General features: G+C 54.1%; 1 long non-coding RNA gene across 1 annotated transcript; it reads right to left on the reverse strand.

Annotated features, from left to right (window-relative positions):
- Positions 1–1,008: 1,008 nt before the first annotated feature.
- On the reverse strand, positions 1,009–4,634 carry LOC113220083. The gene is made up of 3 exons (XR_003307026.2): positions 4,364–4,634; positions 2,255–2,400; positions 1,009–1,880 (listed from the first exon to the last, which is right to left on the reverse strand). It is a non-coding gene; the product is annotated as an uncharacterized LOC113220083 (long non-coding RNA).
- Between the last annotated feature and the right edge of the window lie 1,360 nt (positions 4,635–5,994).

Genomic DNA, 5,994 nt, shown 5'->3' on the forward strand with positions numbered 1-5,994 from the left:
TTTGTTTCTTGAATTATTGGATGTATCCACAGTACTAGGATTACTTATGTTTTGTAACTTTTTGCACGTGGACTGATCTTCCTTGGCATTTTATGTGCGGAGATATTTTGAGGACAGGATTGCATTGTTTCAGCAAAGATATTCACTCACATGGGGTAGAGGTGAAGTTAGCAGCCGCCTGGTGCCACATCGATTTGACCCATGCTCTCCAGGTCTTCCAGCATGAACTCCCGGAGGACTGTTTCTCATCGGTTCTCAGGGTCAGTGGATTTCCCTCCACCCAGCACCAATGCAGGGACAGGTGCTCTCCTTGCTGCTCCTGCTCTGAGGTGGGCTTTTATTTGACGTCTAAGATGTCAGATTTCTGACCTCATTTTGGAGAGACATCCGGTTTTGTTTCTGATGCCCCATCCTCTGTGCAACTGTCCAAACAGAAAAGAAATTCCACTTTTGTTCCCGCCAATTCTTTATTGACTGCTGTGGATTCCATCCTTCAATGCCAGCTCAGTAATGCACTTACAAAGATGCATTTTTGTAGGTTTTACCCAACATCTCAGTTGTTTTTGTTGGGAAAGCTATTTAGGGTCCCTTATGTTGAAAATTGGAAGCTGGCAACACCGTATGTAGAGAGCTGCTCTTACCCCTTTCCATCATCTTCATGCTGAGTCCAGGCCTTCTTTTCCTCTGTGATTAATCTGCCACAATGGGCCGGGTACGGTGGCTCATGCCTGTAATCTTAGCACTTTAGGAGGGCAAGCTGGGTGAATCACCCGAGGCCAGGGCTCCAAGACCAACCTTGCCAACTTGGTGAAACGCCGTCTCTGCTAAAAGTACAAAAGATTAGCCCGGCATGGGGGTGCATGTCTGTAATCTCAGCTATTCAGGAAGCTGTGGCAGGAGAATTGCTTGAACCAGGACCTGGCATATGGAGGTTGCAGTGAGCCGAGATCACGCCACTGCACTCCAGCGTGGGCAACAGAGTGAGATTTTGTCTCAAAAAAAAAAACAAAACAAAACATATATATATATGTATATATATATATTTGAAGTTGTATCCAATGAGAGCAGGTGTTCCGGAAGACCTCATCTAAATACAGAATCAGAATGGGGGGCCCATGTCACACCTGCCATTTTTTCATCTTTGCAGCTGGGCTTTTCTTGTCTTCTCTGCTGGACTCTGCTGTTTCCCACAAGGTCTTCAGAGAGTCTGCCCTGAATCCTACAACCAGGAGATGAGAAGCACAGAGTGACACCCGCAGGAGAACATAAAGATGCGGTGACAGTTGTCCTCCTCCTGCAGAGTCCAGAGCAGTGCACTCCTACCACTGGTGCCCTAGCTAAGACTGGGGGCCAACAGGCCCGATGATAGTCTAGGAGTGCTGCAGTCAGGGTCCCCACAATGGGCACCCAGCCTCCGCCCTTGCACTCTGCATGAGCGTGACCGTTGTCACCTCAGAGCCCCTGGGTACAGATCAATGCATCTTACCAGAGCTGCATGTGAGGAAGGACCACGTGAGTCCCAGGAAACAGCTGAGGCCCTGCAGGAGGAGGTGGCCAAGACCGAGACCTGATGCCTCTGTGGAGAATCGTCTGTGGGTGTGAGTGGCACTGTGGGGTCAGTGCTCGGGTTCTGCTGCTCCCCTTCCTCAAAGATCAGGGCCCGAGCAGGGGCTGGCGTTTGTGTGGCACCTGGAACTGCAGGGCCACCACCTTTGTGTGAGGCCGTCATGGGGACCTGAATACGGTGTCCTGTGCAGACCCCACCCATCCATTGGCCCCAATTCCTGGCCAGCTTCTGCCAAGGTGAGAGGGTGGAATTTGGAAGGTGGTTGTAAGCTGAAGCCGGTCCCCCAGTGGCTGACATACAGTGGTCACACTCCCTGTGTGGGGGAAAGAAAGAGAGATCAGAATGTTATTGTGTCTATGGAGAAAGATGAAGACATAAGAAAGTCCATTTTGATCTGTACTAGGAAAAATTCTACCTTGAGATCCTGCCGATCTGTAACCCTAGACCCAATCCTGTGCCCACAGAAGCATGTGCTGTATTGACTCAAGTTTTAATGGATTTAGGGCTGTGCAGGATGTGCCTTAGTCAAAATGTGTTTGCACGTCCTGGACTCCAGGCTGCCAGCTGCCTGTCCAGGGTCTGAATGTCCTACTGTGACCTGTTTCCTCACCTGGCCCAGAGGACAGACAGGGAAGGCTTGTTTTGAGGATTAGGCAGGGGAATCCCAGTCAGCCCTCATTAGCTTACCTATCCTCCAGGGCTTTTTGATTTCTTTTTTCTCTTCTTTGTTATGAAACTCTGGAGAATTGTCCTCCAGCCTGTCTTCAGCTGGGGAGGTAGAAAGGTTGGACGATGCCCTTGACTTCAGGGCCCCTTCTGGGTGCCCCCTCCTCCTAGGGTTTTTAAAAGCATATACTTAGCAATATACCCTGTACCTGAGAGAGCTGCAGAGAACCCCCTGCGTGTCCAAACCAGAACACTTTGTCCCCTGACCCCGGGCCCTCATCACACCCCAAAGCCCAAATACGTACAGGTGGCCAGCTTCAGACAAGAGTCCGAACTCAATGCTTGTTTTCTGAGGTCTACACAGGCCCGTGTAATGGGACTACCTCCATTCTACCCTATGCCTCCCCCAATCCATTAGGGGCCTCAACCCCAGTGATCCGTAACTGGGACCAAGGTTCCCCAGGCAAGGAATGCAGCCCTCTCCAGGATGCTGGCCTGGCCATGTCCCAAGGGACATCAGTCCTGGAGCAAGAGGTCCAAGGCAGGGAGTTTCACCCCCCATTTCACCAGGTGTGGTGACATTTCTGGGTTCCTAGCCTTCCAGATGGGATTTCCTTACTGTGCCACAGTGGGGGAAACCAAGGCACAGGGCCGGTGAGCAGTAAAGAAAGAAAACCTCTGTGACTAGGAAACGTGTCATTTGCCCAGCACAGCTGCTCCAGGATAGCACCCTTTGGGATGTACCGTTGAGCTGTTCCTGGCACATGGCATGGCACCGGTGTGGAGGTCAGCAGCTTGTGGAGTTGGGGGAGGGGGTGTTGGCAGGAGCGGGTAATTTTGGACCCACCATGGGGAGGAAGGGGACATAATTTTCTTCTCTGATGTGTGTGGGCACCAATGCCTATGTGGCTGTGGGTGCGTCGTCCCCTTTTGTTGATGAAGAACCTTCCTGCAGCCATTGGGGTGGGTATGGGCACCACACGTGCCTGGCAGCAGGGTGGTGCCTGCGGAGGCTTGGCTACTATATGTCTCCTTGCCACCTCCCCAGGGGAAGCAGGCCCTGTGCCCTAGTGTCCCTCATACCCAGTCCCTCACATTCTTCACTTGGCATCTCTCTGCCTGATTCTCCCAACTCAGCCCCTGCCAGGTTTCTCCAAGCCCTGTGGGCCCTGGGATGGGATTAAAGGAGGCAGCAACTGTGCTGCCTGCCTCTGCCTGAAGTCAGGGATCCCTGGCCGCTACTGCCATCTGGTGGGCAGGGTAGGTGGGAAGGTCACGGGTCAGCTTTTCCACTCCCTAGCCTGCACTGGCTAAGTCACCAGGTGTAACCGGCCTGGAGGCTGATCTGTGTCCTCCACAGTCCCTTGATGCATTATATTGAAGCCAATCCTTGTGTGAATGACTTGACCTGTTGTTACCGCCCAGATCAAACCAGAACCGGAAGACTGTTGTACTTGGACCCAGAGCCTGGGGCTGAGGCTGCCGTGACCACCCTGTTCTCTTCCTTCTGGGGTCCCCAGGAAGCTCCCAGTTCTGAATGACCCCATAAAACACAGTGGCCAGGATGGGAGGGCTGGAGGTCAACTTGCCCCCACCCCTGCCACCACAACCAAGAGGCCCCCGTGGAGGTTGGCCCTGAGCTGTGGGTCCCTGTGGGATGCAGGCTCCCATGGACACTTCAGGGGGTGAGCATGGGTCCTCCTGGCTGACGGGAGCCTGGTGGACACTGGGTGTGTGGGGCCTGTGTAGGTGGGTTGGACAGCACTGGGCCTAGACAGGGAGCCGGGGACTGGTGTGGCCAAAGTGGGCAGCAATATGTTGCCAGAACCAAACTACAGTGCAACCAGCCCAGCTGGTAGGGAGAAGGAGGCCGGCCTAGCAGGACCGTCCACCCGTCCTGGCCCCAAGCCCAGACGGCCTGCCTATACTGGACATTGCCTGGTCCAGGAGGCCTGGGCATGTGGGTCAGGGGGTGTGTCCCTGGGTTCCAGACTTTGGTGGTCCCTTGGGAACTGAGCAACCTCTGGGCAGGAGGAGGGTCCGTGGTCCCGTTTGCATGTGCCCCTGGGGGTGTACCCCCACCCCAGCTTCTCAGCCCGCAAGGGGACGTGGCCAGCCAGGGCTCCTCACCTGCTCAGTGGCTCCAGCTCTGAACAGCTCACTGGTGACTCTGACAGCTTCCTCCCCAAAACATGGGTCCTCGTCTGCGGGAATGGGGTGTCCCAGACCCCCTACAGGCAGGAACCCACCCCCAGCTCCTCTGGTGGGCTCTCCTGGGCTTTCTTACCTACTGGCTTGTGAGAGCCTGTTGGCCAAACTTGGTGTGCTGGTGTGCTGTTTTTATCGTGGGCTTTTTTTTTTTTTTTTTTTTGAGATGGAGTCTTGCTCTGTCGCCCGAGCTGGAGTGCAGTGGCCAGACCTCAGCTCACTGCAAGCTCCGCCTCCTGGGTTTACACCATTCTCCTGCCTCAGCCTCCGGAGTAGCTGGGACTACAGGCGCCCGCCACCTCGCCCGGCTAGTTTTTTGTATTTTTAGTAGAGACGGGGTTTCACCGTGTTAGCCAGGATGGTCTCGATCTCCTGACCTTGTGATCCGCCCGTCTCGGCCTCCCAAAGTGCTGGGATTACAGGCTTGAGCCACTGCACCCGGCTGGGCTCTTTCTTAGTGTGTGTTTTCTGTAACTACTCCTTAGATCTTCTATATGAGTTTTAGGTAGAGAATCTTGCCCAGCCAGAGGTCCCCCATCCCAGAGAGCCTCCACTTTGGGGCCCCCGGGCTGGTCCTGCCTCTGCTCCGCTTGGTGTGAGTGTTGAGTGTGATGGATCCACGTGGCTACTTGACCCTGCATCTCCTTCCTCCTTGTTGCTGAGGCCAGTTCTGTTCTCTCTTTCTCCACCTGAACTGCATCTGAAGCCAAGATGAAGGATGAGAAGTGGCTGCTAAGAAGGACCCTCCTGCAGCGAATCTGCTGTGAGGAGGCTACAGTGGCGCAGCCTGTCCTTTCCTTCTCTAAGCTCATTCCAAGGGTTGGCCAGGGGCAGCCTGTCCCTGCCTGCTTTTGTGGCCCGTGAATCAAGAATGGATTTTATGTTTCCAAATGGTTGAACAAATAAAAAACTAACGCTTCATGACGCTGAGAAGTTTCCACGTCCATAAGTAAAGTTTGATGGGGGTGCAGTCATGCCCATCTCTTCACAGGCCACCTGCAGAAGGCTGCTGTGGTGCAGCCATGGCAGAGTTGCGTCCTTGAGACAAAGGTCAGTTGGCAAAGCTGAAAATACTGATTCTTGGCTCTTTAGGGAAACAGTTTCCAGTCCCTGGTTTAAAGGTTGTGTGGCAGGACCCCAGGATCTTGGTCAGCTTGTTCCTCACTCAGGACCTGCTGTGGCCTTCGCTAGTATGTCTGCAAAGTCTGCGTGCCATGGTGCCTCTCATGGGGGCGTTGAGCTCTGTCGTGCTAGATTTCAGGGTGTCTGCCTCATGGTCACCTGTCTCACCAACAGAGACCCTGTGGCCAGATTCAAACTAGCAGGAACAGTTGGTCTTTGGCAGCAGGGATACCTTCGAGCTGAGCTGCCACCCACCCTGAGGTGGTCCCATGATACCCACTGTCTGGGTCAAGGTTGGGGCTGGGCTGGTGTCCTGAACTGCCTTGCGATGTGGATCGTAATAGTCTGGGGGGAGAGGGGGTTGCTATTACTCCCCATATCATGGGGAGTGCCTCACCCCCTGCGATGTGGATCGTAAGAGCCAGTTACTC

Source organism: Piliocolobus tephrosceles, unplaced genomic scaffold (genome assembly GCF_002776525.5).
Source record: "Piliocolobus tephrosceles isolate RC106 unplaced genomic scaffold, ASM277652v3 unscaffolded_406, whole genome shotgun sequence".
Taxonomy (NCBI): domain Eukaryota; kingdom Metazoa; phylum Chordata; class Mammalia; order Primates; family Cercopithecidae; genus Piliocolobus; species Piliocolobus tephrosceles.